Genomic DNA, 15,968 nt, shown 5'->3' with positions numbered 1-15,968 from the left:
ATGTTGGAATAACTGAGAGAGTACAGTTAGAATGTTTGTAACACAAAGAAACAATGAATGCTTAAGGTAATAGAAAACCCATTTTCTCTGAGGTGATTATTAATATTGTATGCCTGTATCAAAATATCTAATATACCTCATTAATATATACGCCTACTATGTATCCATAACAATTTTTTAATTAAAAAGTAATTTCACTTAAAATTATTTTCTATAAGAAGTCAGTTTCTTATCATGATAGACCTAATCAACACTTAGGTCCTTATTTTACCTTATAGCAAGATCATTAAACTGTCAAACAGGATCGCCAGGTATCACTACTCCAATATTACTTTTCAGAGTTTATGTGAAAAGCTCTATTTTTATAATGAGAGAAAACCAGAATTCACTCATCTAATTAATATCTATGTAATTAAATGAAAACATTGTTTTATTAAAAAGTAACTATCTCTAACATTTGCCCTGAAAAGTAAATTACCAGAATTTTCTTTGACAAATAGGAATCTTTTGTGAAACTGTTGAAGACTTTACAGAATCAAAGTCTCTCCAAGTTTAAAAAAGCCAATGGAGAATCTTACTGAGGTTAGTCCAAAGCATGTACAGATGACACCTATAGGTTTGAACACTAATTAAATAATATAATTTTAAACCATGTTCATGATAAGTAAATTATTCCCAGAATACTGGGTATAGAGGATTGCAAAATATTATTTATCTAGTACATTTTAAGACAATAAAAAATGTTCATATATAGAGTACACTCCTCAAAGAGATGGTCTAACATGCAAATGAGAAGTTTATTTTGAGACACATTTTATATATATGCTGCATAGGTTTTAGGTAAGGTTTACAACCACTGAGCCCAATTATCTTGTTTCAAAGCTAATATAAGTAAATAATAAATAAACCCCAAAAGGAAGAGTCTAAAAAGAATTTACATCAGTTCTCTCTTCATTGAAAGCAACAGAAAATCTCCCCTGGGCTTACATAAGGAAAACGATAAAACTGACTTGTTTCACAAATCAAGTAAAACACAGAATTAAAAAAATAAAAATAAAAAAGAGGTTGAACACTTAGGACTTAGGAATAAAACACCAGGAAGCTTTAGGGAATGTGGAGGCAGAAACTCATAAACAATCTCCTTGGGTTTCTTCCCTATGATACATGAGTTCCAATTACTCTCTAGCCTGGCATGAGACTGCTTTGTATTCAAACTGCTGAGAAAGTATTGTTTAGTCTAATCACTTTAATTGAGATGGAGAATGCTTCATGATTGACAGGCAGAATGACACCAGGTAGAACATAGGAGTGTCTATTCCCCAAAGAAAAAACTAACTGCTTTGCTGGAAGGAGGACCAAGAATAAGAATTCTAGCAAGATAAAACACTGGTGCCCTCTTGGAAAGGCAATATAAGAATCTATTCTTCATTTTTCCCCTCAATGTAGGTGTTTGCTGGACTTCAGTAGTGAGTAATATAGTAATATATAATATATAGTAATATAGTGTGAGGATATATGGATATAGGGGAGTTGCTGGATGACAACAGTCTAGATGCCTTGGGAAGAAGTCACTAACCTCAGATGCAAATGCATATAAAGGGAATGGCATAGAATCGTAAAGCCCTCCCCACACTTGGAAGGAAGAAAAGCTCTGTTATGCAATGGTACATCTGATAGCAATTTTTTTTTAAATGGAAGCCTGTTAAATACACTCATAACTAGAGTGTAACAAAATCCACCAACTGAAATGCTTTTTAACTTTAATACGCCTGACTCACTAGACGAAACACATTCTAACTCTTTATACACACCTGTTTCTACAGAGAAATGCTGAGTCTAAGTCCCTACTATAAAGTATAAAAATGTGAGTCATTCAAATATCAGATCTTAATGAAAGGTATTACTGGTTTTAATAACATTTTAAAAATAGTAATAGGTACAAATAGAAAGCTAAAATTTGTTAATAGAACAAACATGTAGTTGGTAATTATTCTCCCTCAAAAAGTGTTTTTGAAATAATACAGAGTATAAAGAAATAAATAGTTATTTCCAGTTATAAGCTTTGGATTGCATTCAAATGTCTGCCTATTTGCCTTTGATATCTTTACCACATATAAACTCTATGGGTTATTTTGTCACACTAAACTAAACTAAACCTAGTTTCCATGAAAGAAAAGTTTGCTTAATTTGACCTTTCTAAATGTGATTACTATAAAATATTATGTTTATATATTAAACTTATTAAGAATAGAGTCTATGATACATACTACTTTTGGGGTGAGTCTTTTCTAAGATAAGATACATTTGTAATATGTGTATAGTATATTTTTAATTAATCAGTCCATCAAAAAATAAGGAAATATTTTCCCTTGAATTAGCATGTAGTGAAAAAATATAATTTTCGTGTGTGATACCAATTCAAAAAGTGCACAAATAAGATCGATGCTGCAACTTTTCAAATGGTGCTGATAAAAAAAAAATGCACAGGCTTGACTTCTCTCCAACAAAGCACAATGGAATCATATCCAGACCAGCCATAGTTATCTTGGTAAAACTGACTGGCTGTCAGAAGTCTAGCTGGTTCTAACATGTAAATGTTGCATAGCCTATGCGTTAAGCAGGTTTGTAGGAAACGACTCATATTATCTGGGACAACACGCTGCAGTTTAACTGAAGTAAATTTTTTATTAAGTTTAGGGGTACATGTGCAGGATGCACAGGTTTGTTACAAAGATAAGCATATGCCATGGTGGTCTGCTGCACAGATCTTTGGCAAACCTAACAAAAACAAGTAATGGGGAAAGGATTCTCTATTTAATAAAAGTGCTGAAAGAACTGCACCATTTTCTAGCCATATGCAGAACATTGAAACGGGGCCCCTTCCTTAACACCGTATACAAGAATTAAGATAAAGACTTAAAAGTAAAACTCAAATCTATAAAACCTCTGTAAGTAAATCTAGGAAAACCATTTAAGACATAGGCACAGGCAAAAATTTCATGATGAAGATACCAAAAGCAATTGCAACAAAAGCAAAAACTGACAAATGGGATCTAATTAAACTGAAGAGGTCTGCACAGCGAAAGAAACTATCATCAGAATGAACAAATAACCTACAGAATGAGAGAAAAATGTTGCAATCTATCCATCTCACAAAGGTCTAATATCCAGAGTCTATAAGGAACTTAAACAAACTTACAAGAGAAAAGAAAACCTCATTAAAAAGAGGGCAAAGGACATAAACCGATACTTCTCAAAAGAAGACACACATGCAGCCAACAAACATAAGAAGTAAACTTTCTCTTTGTTTTCCTACCAAAATGAGCAAGGAGATACTGGATCGCCTAAAGCCAATATGAGTCAACATATGAATTCTGTCACAAAGCACCTCTGTTTAAGACTAATCAACTTTTCATGAAAATGAAGACTAAGATTGATAGGCAATGAGAATTGGTGTATTCTTCCAAGCATAGACATAGTCTTTTGACACCGATTACTTTCAATGACATCCATACTTAGCTGCTCAAAGAACTATTACTCAGGATCCTCCCCACAGATATATTTACATTAAGCGAATAAAAGGTCTCAATGAACATGCAGTATAGCATCTAAGGATTAAAGAAGTCCTGACATATGGTCCCCAGGAAGGTGTGGAGGAAGCGACTCAGAAGTAATGCATTTTTATTCATTTATTTAGAAGTTATTTTATACTAGGGGCTGGGAATTCACAAATGGCTGATAAGCTCTGTGCTCCTAAGGGTCACCATCCTCTCTGCTTTGCTATAATAACAGCGGCCAGGATTAGGGAATGATTCTAGGTACAAAAGCCAAGACCCAGGCTGGGTGCGGTGGCTCACGCCTATAATCCCAGCACTTTGGGAGGCCAAGGCGGGTGGATCACGAGGTCAAGAGATCGAGACCATCCTGGTCAACAAGGTGAAACCCCGTCTCTACTAAAAAATACAATAATTAGCTGGGCACGGTGGTACGTGCCTGTAGTCCCAGCTACTCGGGAGGCTGAGGCAGGAGAATTGCTTGAACCCAGAAGGCAGAGGTTGCAGTGAGCCGAGATTGTGCCATTGCACTCCAGCCTGGGTAACAACAGCAAAACTCCATCTCAAAAAAAAAAAAAAAAAAAAAAAAAAAAGAAAAGAAAAGAAAAGCCAAGACCTACTGATTTGGACATTTAATAAAATTATTTTAGTCTTCCTTATCAATAACACACATGCCCTCCCATCCCACATTATCTTCCTGAGCCACTGCATTGCCTACTCCTTCACAAAATATGGGTGGTAGGGAAGAGTGGATTTCTGTGATTTGCCAGATTTTAGGAGTAAAACAGCTGGCATATCTAAAACCTGTAACAATTGCTTGTATTATTTCTGTGTCTCGCCCAAAATCTTCTAATTGGCATATTAGACTTGATCAAACCAATTAACAATCCATTCAATAACAATTGATCATATTAATGCTAAGATAATTGGATCCTTTCATTAGAAGAGTCATAGGTAGAGAGAGAGACCAATAAGATTCTCTATTTCTTGAATATGAGGCATTACACAAAGGGAATTACACCCAGCAGCATTTTCAAATTAGTGTCAGTGTTCTGTTGCTTAAACTAAGTCATAGAATATGTATATGCTAGATACTAAATAAAATTTAAAAGAGAAATCAGGAAGCAATCTATTACTAAAGCAGTAGAATATAAATAATTCCCATCTGAATCACAAGTTTGTGTATCTCTTTTATTTCCTCACTTTTTATCAGATTAACCTCTCTGACCACCTTTGTTTCTTTACATCTAAATAGGTAGAGAATATTGCCTTCTCTTCTTCACATTTATTGTTTTTCTACCCTTTTTATTTTTATTTTTGAGATGAAGCTTAGCTCTTCTTACCCAACCTGGAGTGCAGTGGCACGATCTTGGCTCACTGCAACCTCTGCCTCCCGGGTTCAAGTGATTCTCCTGCCTCAGGCTCCTGATTAGCTGGAATTACAGGTGTCTGCCACTGTGGCTCCCTAGTTTTCTATATTTTTAGTAGTGAAGGGGTTGCACCATGTTGGCCAGCCTAGTCTCGAACTCCTGAACTCTGGTGATCCACCTGCCTAAGCCTCCCAAAGTGCTGGGATTACAGACTAGAGCCACCATGCCCGGCTCATTTTTCTTCCCTATAAAATCAAAAACAAAAACAAAAAAAAAACTTTACAAGAAATCCACTGCTTTCAAACAGGGGTAAAAACACAACTGTGTCTCTTGTCTTCACTTCCACACACATTTCTTTCAGGTGGAGTGACTGTAGCTCTGTGCCACCTCGAAATCTACTGGTCTGCAAGCACAAACAAAACATTCTCTAAAACTAATGAAATGAGTGGCAGGCAGGTAAGTGGAAGCAAAATTGCTTCTAGTAAATGTGGGTGGGTGAAAAATATTAGCTGCTTGACAGGTTTTTAAGAATGCTGTAATAATATTTCTCATGTGATTAATAGTGTGAGCAGAGCACCAGAAGGCTCAGAGGGATGCCCACAGAGTTCCACTGCAGCCACGCACAGAGGAAGTGGAGAATGTTCCCTACAGGTGAAAACTAGGCTAATACAAAATGACGAAGACTAAAGGTAACCTTGCCCTCATAACTCCAAAAGACACGTTTGCCACAAGTGAGGCAGAAGTTATGTTTACTCTGCTGTAAGCCATCAAAACCACTTTTGTTAATGTTTATGTAGCTCACCTGTATCTCCAAAGATATATCATTTTTTTAAGTAAAGAAAGAGTTAGTGGGAAGTTACTAATATCCATTACTGATGGCGATTGTTAAGATTCTAAAAAAAGTAAAGGAGACCAGTTGAAGAGAAAATAATTTTAGATTTATGTAGTAAAATATTTATAAAGCTACATGAAGAGTCTTTGGTTGGAGGATCCTTGTTCTGAATCTACTTCATAAGCTTCCTCTTAAAAATGACTGGTTTCAGTCAAACAGGCCGGATAACCCCCAAATCCAAAGGAAAAAAAAATGTCTACAATCATCTTGGTCTGTTTGATGGGATCTACCAGCTATAAGTGTGAGATGAAAGAATAATTAGTGACCAAATGTCATAATAAGATATAATGGAGATCATACAAATATATGTCATTTAACAAAAATTCATCTAGGGTTGTTTGTAAATCTTCCCTTTTTAAACTTTTAGAAAACAAGCAGCTTTTAAAAGGCGGAATATAAATTCATGGCTCAGAAGTTAGTGCTTCACTGGAAACGAAAGTTTATTTTTGATAAATAGAAATGAAGTTAACAAATATTCTGGAATGGGTATGAGATAATTTGTAGTATTTGAAGAACATAGGTAGATTTTAAGGACAATTCAAGAACAAAGCTTAAGACCCAATGTGTAGAAATTATGGAATAAATCATTGTATTATATTTATTGAAAAAAATTCACAGCTTTTCCATAAAAGAAAGCAAGAAGAAAAAAAGAGGACTGATTCTGTGATATGAAGGCTTCAGCTAGGGGTTGTAAGGAATACAACAGTAAGTAAGACATGGCTTCTGCCTACGAAGACCTTACAACCTACTGGTTGAGGCAGACAGAGGCAGCAAATAGTTTTCATAAAAGGCTGAATGTGATACACATTGAGCAGTGAAGGGAAAAAAAATGTTATTTACAACACTGGCTGCAGTTTGAGCCACAATGATAGAAGTATTCATTCCAAGGAGAGCATTGCTCTTACCTTCCAGAAAATATTTTCATGTAATTCTTCTGGCTGTGTCCCTTCTCCCCACCCTGGCAGGTCTATCAAAGAAAAGAGAGATGAAGAGATATAAAGTATAGAAATACGGGCTTGCTCTCTTGCCATTCTAGAATGAATGAGTTTAGGGAAGGGTACAGGGATTTAAAGAGGAGGAGGAGGAGGAGGGTCACTGGAAAAACATGAAGTTACTAAAAATAGAGGTGTTAAGGGAAATAGAATGTTGTTGACTGGAATTATATCTCTCCCAAAAAGTCCATACATTAATGTCTGAACTGTCACCCCTCCTAAACCTCCCCCACCTCAGAATATAACCATAAAGGGAGCTAAGTTCTTTAGTGGAGTAATTAAGTTAAAAGAGGCCTTTAATGTGCCCCTGATCCAACATGACTGGTGTCTTTATAAGAATCAGAAGAGCCACCAGTGGGGCACATTCACAGAGAAATGGCCACATGGTGAGGCAGCAAGAAGGCAGACATTGCAAGCCAACAAGAGAGCCCTCAGAAGAATCCAACCCTGCTGCTATCTTCATTTTAAACTTCCAACAACCCCAGAACTGTGAAAAAAAATTTTTTTGTTTGTTTGTGGTATTTTGTTATGGCAATCCTAGCAAACTAATACATTGAAATGGTGATGTCAGGGTGAAAACAGAATATTAAAATGAACAAAACATACTGTTATTTATTTTTAGTAAGCACTATAGTCTGTATTTGTTTATTATCATTAAGTTTTTAAATATTCTATGCATTTAACAGTTTTGTAGTTATGGTGTTTGGGGAAATTAAAGGGAAAAGATGTTTGAGGGAACATGAAACAGAAGATATCAGCTACAAGGAGTCTACAAATATATAATTAAGAATTCAACAAGAATAAGAATTTTGTTTAGCTAAAAGAAGAATGGGAGGATTCTAGAAAGATGGTGGAGAAGGAAGCACCAGAAATCTGTCCCTCCATCTAGATAACAACAGTACTGGTGGAATCTGTCTGCTTAATTATTTTGGAACTCTGAAGTGTACTGAAGGTTTAGAAACATCCAGGAAAGGCTTGAAGAGTAAATGGCTAATTTTGTCCAATCTCATCTATTCAGAGTAGCACCTACCCTTCACTCAACCCTCAGGGTCTTGGCAGGCAGTGTTACATGTATTACCTAAGCAGCATGCACACATTTTGTGGGGAGTATAAGGAAGGGTAAAAATGACCCTGCCATTCAAAATATCAGGGATTTATGCATTGATCACTGATTGCTGCCTGTGATCACAGATGTGCAGACAAAGAGGTGCTGTCCATGGTTGTTCATCTCCCCCTACAAATGCAAGCTGAAATAGAGAATAAATATATAACAGAGAAAATTAACAAAACCAGAAGTTGGTTCTTCAAAAAAATCAACAACATTGACAAACTTTAGCTATAGATGGACTAAGAAAAAAGAGAGAAAAACTAAAATTTACCGAAATCTGAAATAGAGTGGGGGCACTGATATTGAATCTACATAAATAAAAGGGATTGTAAGAGAGTACTAGCAAAATTGTATACCAACAAGTTGGATATGTCTAGAACCACAAAACCTACCAAAACTAGGCCATAGACAAATAGAAAATCTGAATATATCTACAAGTAGTAAGGAGACTGGATTATAAATTAAAAATCTCTTGGAAATAATCGCCCAGTAACTGATGGCTTCACTGGTAAATGCTACCAAACATTTAAAGAAGAACTAACACTAATCCTTCTCAAACTTTTCAAATATTAGAAGAGGAAGAAACATTCCCCTAATTTTTTCATGAAGCTAGCACTACCCTGATATCTAAGCAAAGACAATGCAAGAAAAATCTACAGACCAATATCCCTTATGAACATTGATGCAAATATCCTTAAAAAATATTATAAAACTAAACTCAGCAGCAGATGAAAGAATTATACACAATTACCAAATAGGATTTATTCATGAAATTAAAGGATGGGTTGAAACAAAAATTGATCAACCTAATATACCATATTAATAAAATAAAGAGGAAAAAACACATTATCATCCCAATTGATGCAAAAATGGCATTTGTCAAAATTCAACATTCTTTTACAATAAAAACAATCAACATACTAAGAACAGAAGAAAACTACCTCAACGTAAGAAAAGCCATATATGAAAAATCCGTGGTGAACATCATAATCAATGATGAAAGACTGAAAACTATTCCTTTCAGATCAAAAACAAGGCAAGAGTGTGTGCTTTCATCACTTCTATTCAACATAATACTAAGTCTCAACAACAGCAATTAGGCAAGATAAAGAAATTAAAGGTATCCAGATTGAAATGGAAAAGGTACATGTATCTCTCTTTGGAGATACATGATCCTCTCTATAGAAAACTACTAAGATCACACACACACACACACACACACACACACACACACACACAAACCTGTTAGAACTAATAATTTCAGCAAAGTAATAGTACACAAAATCAACACACAAAATCAGTTACATTTCTATACACTAACGATGAACATTCTGAAAAGAAAATTTTGAAAATAATTTAATTTACAAGAGCATCAAAAACAACAAAATGCTTAGGAATAAAAATAATAAGAAAGACTTGTACGATGAAAACCATAAAACACAGCTGAAAGAAATTATAAGTAAATAGAAAGAAATCCCATATTTACAGATTGAAAGACAAGATTATTAAGATATTAATACTACCCAAGTGAACTACTATTTCAATACAACTCCCATCAAAATCCCAATGACATTTACACAGGAATTTAAAACAAAAGTATCCTAAAATTCATATGGAATATAAAGGAAGCTCAAACAGGCAAAACAATCTTGAAAAAGAACAGAGCTGGAAAATCCATATTTTCTGAAAACTTACTACAGAACTATACTAATCAAAACTGTGTCATACTTGTGTAAAGATATATATGTAGGCCAATGGAATAAAAGAGAGTCCAAAAATAAAATTTGCCTATATGATTAAATAATTTTTAACAAGGATGCCAAGACTATTAAATGGGGGAAAGGACAGTATTAATGAATGGTGCTGGAAAAACTGGATGTCCACATTCCAAAGAATGAAATTGGACTCTCACCTTACACTACATACAAAAATTAACTCAAAGTGAATAAAGGACCTAAATATAAGATGTAAAACTGTAAAACTCTTAGAAAAAAAGCAGGGTAAATCACAACATTGGATGGCAAAAAGTTATTGGATATGACACCAAAGGCACAGACAACAAAACAATAGACAAAAAAGACAAGTTGAACTTTATAAAAGTTTTAAAAGTTGCACTGAAACATACTATCAACATAGTAAAAAGGATATCCACAGAATGGTAAAAAATATTTGCAAATACTATCATAAAAATAATATTCATGATATTAAATGAACATTGCTCTTATTCAAAAACGGGCAAAACACTTGAACAGACATTTCTCCAAAGAAGATATAGAAATGACCAATAAGCTCAGGAAAATGCTCAACATCCCTAATCATTAGGGAAAAGCAAATCAAAACCACAATAGATGCCATCTCACATTCATTATATACCTGCTATTTAAAAAAAAACAAAATATAATATGTTGATGAAAATGCAAATAAAACAAATTTGCACTGGTGGTAAAAATGTAAAATGGCACAGATGTTGTGTAATAACAACACCCATACCATTTTACAGTCCTACCACCAGTTTGGCAATTCCTCAAAAAATTGAAAATACATTTATCATATCATCCAGCAATTTCACTTCTAAGTATATTCAAAAAAATTGAAAGCATAATCTAAAAATATATTTGAATACTCACATTAATAGGACTATTTACAATAGCTAAAACATGAAAGCAACCCAACTGCCCAATGACAGATAAATAGATAAGCAAAATGTTACATATATATATACACGTGCATGGACACACACACACACACACACACACACACGATATAATTCAACCTTAAAAATTATAAAAATTCTGACATACGCTACAACATGAATGAACCTTGAGGGCTTTATGCTAAGTGGAATAAGCCATTATTCCACTTATATGAAGTAAGTAGAGTACTCATAATCATAAGGACGGAAAGTAGAATGATGGCTTGTAGGGACTGGAAAGAAGGAATGGAGAATTATTGCCGAATGGATATAGAGCTTAGGTTTAAAAGATGAAAGAGTTATGGAGATGATGGCAGTGACGGTTACACAACACCATAAATGCACTTAATACCACCAAACTGCACATTTAAACGTGGCTAAGACAGTAAATACTGTTACATGCATTTTATCATACTTTTTTAAAAACTGAAAAAATGTTAGGAGAAGCACCTAATTTCCCCGACTCTGCCCAGACCTACCAAAATGATGCCCTTGATATTTTTTGGAAATTTTGAAGAAGACTCCGAATGTCTTCCATTATATAAAATTGGGCTGAATAATTGTATTTGAATATTTAAGCAAAAGTGATTCCAGTAGTGTGGCCAAATGGGAAGACCTGGATCACACTCTAAAGTGATATTCCATGACTAATCCTGAGGTTTCATGGAGCTGTTGACCTTAGAGTTGGTTTTTCACATGTCAAGGCAATGGAGAACATATTAGCTGAGTCGGCCAACATGATCTAAGACAGTATCTGCAAACCTCTTAAGAATCCCAGAGTCTGTGACACAAAGAAAGTGAGAACACTCACATTTTATTTAATGACCTCTTCAGGGTCCTCCATTTAATGTCCAGTTCAATGTCCCATCACTAATATCTTATATGGAAGAAAATGCCATCTATATAGTGCTCAAATTATGTGATGAAAAAGATGAGCAGTAAAAAGACTGGACTGTGGAATTCATTAACAATCACTTTTTTAAAAACATGATTAATACCTTGTAGGACACTGAAAATTTCTTTAGTCTGCTGAGGATAGCAGTTATTCCGGAGTGATTTTCAATAAAATCACATTTGGTTGCAATACAAGAAGAAGCTGTTCTTATATTGCATTCAAGAGAAGACTTACTTTTTGCATGGAGACATTTGATTTTCATGAAACACTTTGAGGAAATTGGTAGGCATCTCCCATTCCGTGGGACTGATGACACTTGCAACTTAGCACCTCTCTCCTATGAGTTTTAATATGCTTAGTAAGTATTATTACAACATGAAGTACATTTTACAAGAATGAAATGAGATACTAAAAGATTAAGTGCCTGACTCCATGTCACCAAGAAAGTCAATCATATAGAGATGAAACACAAAATCTGGTCATCTGCCCTTTACCACTGGATTTCTGGTTGTGTTTTATTATCTCTGAATTGTATAGAATTTCAATTAAAAAAACAAAAAATTCAACAGTGAATTATCAGTAAATCTTGTCAGCACTCACTTCTTATTTTTCAAAGCCACCATAATTGTCACTATTTCATTTATTGATGTATTTTTGGTTCCACCCAATCTATATAACCATTCTAAAAATGGTTATGCAACTGACTCTAGACTCAAGAACTAGAAGATCACAAACTGAGCTTTCCTAGGACCCCAGAACATCAATTGCTACTAGGAGAGATTCTGAGAATGAGGAAATGGTGATGACTCTACTCCCTAGGTGAACAAACAATGGTTCAGTTAAGACTTAAGATGTGTTTCTTACAGGCTGCATAGCTCCTTTAATCTTTCTCCTGCCTTGGGCCCAGGCACAAAAAAAGAGTTAATTCCCTTTAATAAATAAGTTATCTACTTCACAGAGTTGATATCATGAGGAACGAATCAGGAAATATATGTGAAAACGGCTTTGAAGTCATGTTATGATTTTCGAATGCATGCTATTTTGTGTTCTTTGCCTGTCGTCACTATTACAATCATTATTATATGATGACTAAAAGAAAAAAGAATGGCTATTTCAACCACTGTTGGGAGAAAAGAACTCTAAACAGGGTTCCATGCTTATTTTTTGAGCTGCTGGTTGTAGCTGGGAAATTATTGGGAAAAGAAAATAAACTGTTAAGGTTAAAAAAACAGGCAAACCATTTTTTTAATTTCTTAAGCAAATGCATCCATGAAATTTAGAAATTTTAAATTTTCTAAATTTAAGAGATAAAAGAAAAAGACAGGAAATGTTTTAGATTCCTAAAAAATAAAAAAATAAAAATAAAACCCATAGCCTATCATCTAATGCTAAACACCACTAGCATTTAATATTTTTTCCCCACAGGATTTTTTTTTTCTAATCTTGAGTTTGGTTTGTTTTATACTTCAAACATCATAGTATACATAAAATATCGTACCCTTCCTTTTTATTCATTTTTTAACAAAGTATTTTTTGTTGTTTATAGTAACTACAGTGCTCAATAATAGATTTTTTAGTTGTAATACCTTTAAGACATTGTAATACCTTTAAAACTTTTGTAGTTGAGGATCATAAAATCATCCTAAAATTAAGTGTTGAAAAGAAACCCAACATAATTGAAAAACTTACTTTGAATAATTCTAGATTATAATTTGATCATTTGATTCTCTTTAGTGTTTTTGAGATTAAAAGCCCTACATACTTTGCATGCACTGAAGTTTCATTTTGTATAAAAACACTTCAAAATGTGGACTTTTATGTAAACTGTAATTATTTATGACAACTTCCTTTATAGGATTGTAACACTTGGGCATATTTTTACTCTGTATATAATTAACTTTTAATAATTTTTATTTGATTTCATCAATTCACTGCTTGCTAATATTCAGGGAGGCCTGCTCTTGTACACCAGGATGAACTTTTCAGAACTTCCAGATAATTATTTAAAATAATGTCTCTCAATAAATTTTTGAAACACAATCTGTAAGTTGGCAAGGTGTTGCAGTTAAATATTTTGAGGTTATCAGTTCCTTATAAGGAATATTCTTTGAATTCTGATAAATACAACCACAATAAGGTAAAACAGCTACTGGATCCGTTAATTTTAAACACCAATGATGAGATAATCTTGCATCTAATTACCTATGTCTCCAATACAAAAACTTTGTGTCTCTTATTTTGGATAAAAATGTGAAGGAAAAGGGATTCCTTCCTATTACAGTAACAAAGTATTTTCCTTTCACAGGCCACACCAATGCTTGACTTGTTTCAGAACAAACAAAAACAAACAACAAAACTTCTTACATCAGGGACTTTTGGTGTACTTCAAGAAAGCCACAGTTTAGGCCGGGCACGGTGGCTCTTGCCTATAGTATATAGCAGGTGGATCATGAGGTCAAGAGATTGAGACCATCTTGGTCAACAAGGTGAAACCCCGTCTCTACTAAAAATACAAAAATTAGCTGGGCATGGTGGTGCGTGCCTGTAGTCCCAGCTACTTGGGAGGCTGAGGCAGGAGAATTGCTTGAACCCAGGAGGCGGAGGTTGCGGTGAGCCGAGATTATGCCATTGCACTCCAGCCTGGGTAACAAGAGCGAAACTCCGTCTCAAAAAAAAAAAAAAGAAAGGAAGGAAGGAAGGAAGCAAGCAAGCCACAGTTTAATTCTTGCTATTGATGGTTCTTTGGGTTCATCCAAAGAAATAATATTTTTGTACTATTAGTTAATCTGTCTGTAAGCGTTTTTTGTTAATGCAGTTTTACATTTAACAAGAGCAGTATTTTTGATTTATGTAACTGGCTATCTCCAGATTCGGTATTTTTACTGATGCCAGAACAAAATTTAAAGGAAGCTGAAGAAGGACAACACATTTCAAAGACACCCCTTTGGGATCAATTAGCACCTATAAATGTTTGTATAATTAAACACTTAATGCCAAATTAATCTTTAACTTTTTTTTCTGTCAAATCAGAATCTTGTTCAATAACTTCTCCACAGATATTAAATAAATCGCAACACTAAACTCTATATTTTGAGAAAGTCATCAACAGAATTTCTTATATATTTGTACTACTATGACAATTTCAAAGTTTTTATTGAAATAAAAATACTCCCCCTTTGATTTTCCTCTTTTTTCTCTTTATTCCCTCTTCAGTATACCAGTTCAAATACTATTTTATTTACCACAAATATTTACCACTATTTATTTACATGCAACCTCACTATTTTTCTAATTTTAATTTTAAGTTGTGGGGTACATGTGCAGGACACGCAGGTCTGTTACGTAGGTAAACATGTGCCATGGTGGTTTGCTGCACCTATCAGCTCATCACCTAGGTATCAAGCCCAGCATGCATTAGCTCTTTTTCCTTATGTTCCCCCTTCCCCAACCCTACTCCCCAAGAAGGCTGAGTGTGTTTTGTTCCCCTCCCTGTGTCCATGTGTTCTCATTGTTCAGCTCCCACTTATAGGTGAGAACATGCAGTGTTTGGTTTTCTGTTCTTATTTTAGTTTGCTGAATATAATTGGCTCCCAGCTCCATCCAAGTCCCTGCAAAGGACATAATCTCATTTCTTTTTATGGCAGCATAGTATTCCATAATGCATATGTACCGCATTTTCTTTATCCATTCCATCATTGATAGGTATTTGGGTTGATTCCACGTCTTAACTATTTTGAATAGTGCTGCAATAAACATACACACACATGTGTCTTTGTAATAGAATGATTTATATTCCTTTGGATAGACACCTAGTAATTGGATTGCTGGGTCAAATGGTATTTGTGGTTCTAGATCTTTGTAAACTCACTATTTATTGGCCAACAGCCTACAATTTCTTCTAAGTCATGGCCCATTCATTTCTTTTGTTTTCATGCTCTTCATGACTTCTAATAATATTGAAATCCCTTTATATATTTCATAAAGTATGTGTGTCAAAAATACACAAATACACACACACAATATTGGGAGTTAGATAAGAAAAAATCATTGTTTCTTTTAACCAATTAGAAGACACATACATACAGTAGACCTGAAAATAACCAGTTAATTGGGAGCTAGAATTAGAGCCAAGAACTCAATTTAGCATACCCTTCTGATAGTGCTATTCCCCAGGCATCAGCATGGCTCTTCTACCTCAGTTTCTAGAAAGCAGAGCCATAGTATGGCTCCAGTGCTCCAGGGGGCACCTAAACTTTAGAGTGACTTCTTCAAATTTTCTGTGTCTCCTTCTAGGGCTTAAAGCCTAACAGAACTGTTTCTCTTCTTCACATTTTTCTCCAAACCTCTGCTTTGTGTGGGCTCAACCACATGATCACAAGAGTGCCAAAGCTCGCAACAATGGAAACAACCTAGGGTCCTGTGGCCATGCTCAGTTCTAGGTAAATCGTCAGGCTAACGAACTGTT

At 34.6% G+C, this 15,968-nt stretch overlaps 1 protein-coding gene across 4 annotated transcripts in view; it reads right to left on the bottom strand.

The window, feature by feature from the left end:
* LSAMP (limbic system associated membrane protein) overlaps nucleotides 1–15,968 on the bottom strand; it is a 633,432-nt gene that overhangs the window by 555,423 nt on the left and 62,041 nt on the right. The window lies entirely within an intron of this gene.

The sequence above is a fragment of the Callithrix jacchus genome, chromosome 15 (genome assembly GCF_049354715.1).
Source record: "Callithrix jacchus isolate 240 chromosome 15, calJac240_pri, whole genome shotgun sequence".
NCBI classification, from domain to species: domain Eukaryota; kingdom Metazoa; phylum Chordata; class Mammalia; order Primates; family Cebidae; genus Callithrix; species Callithrix jacchus.
This window is presented reverse-complemented; position numbering and strand designations above follow the sequence as displayed.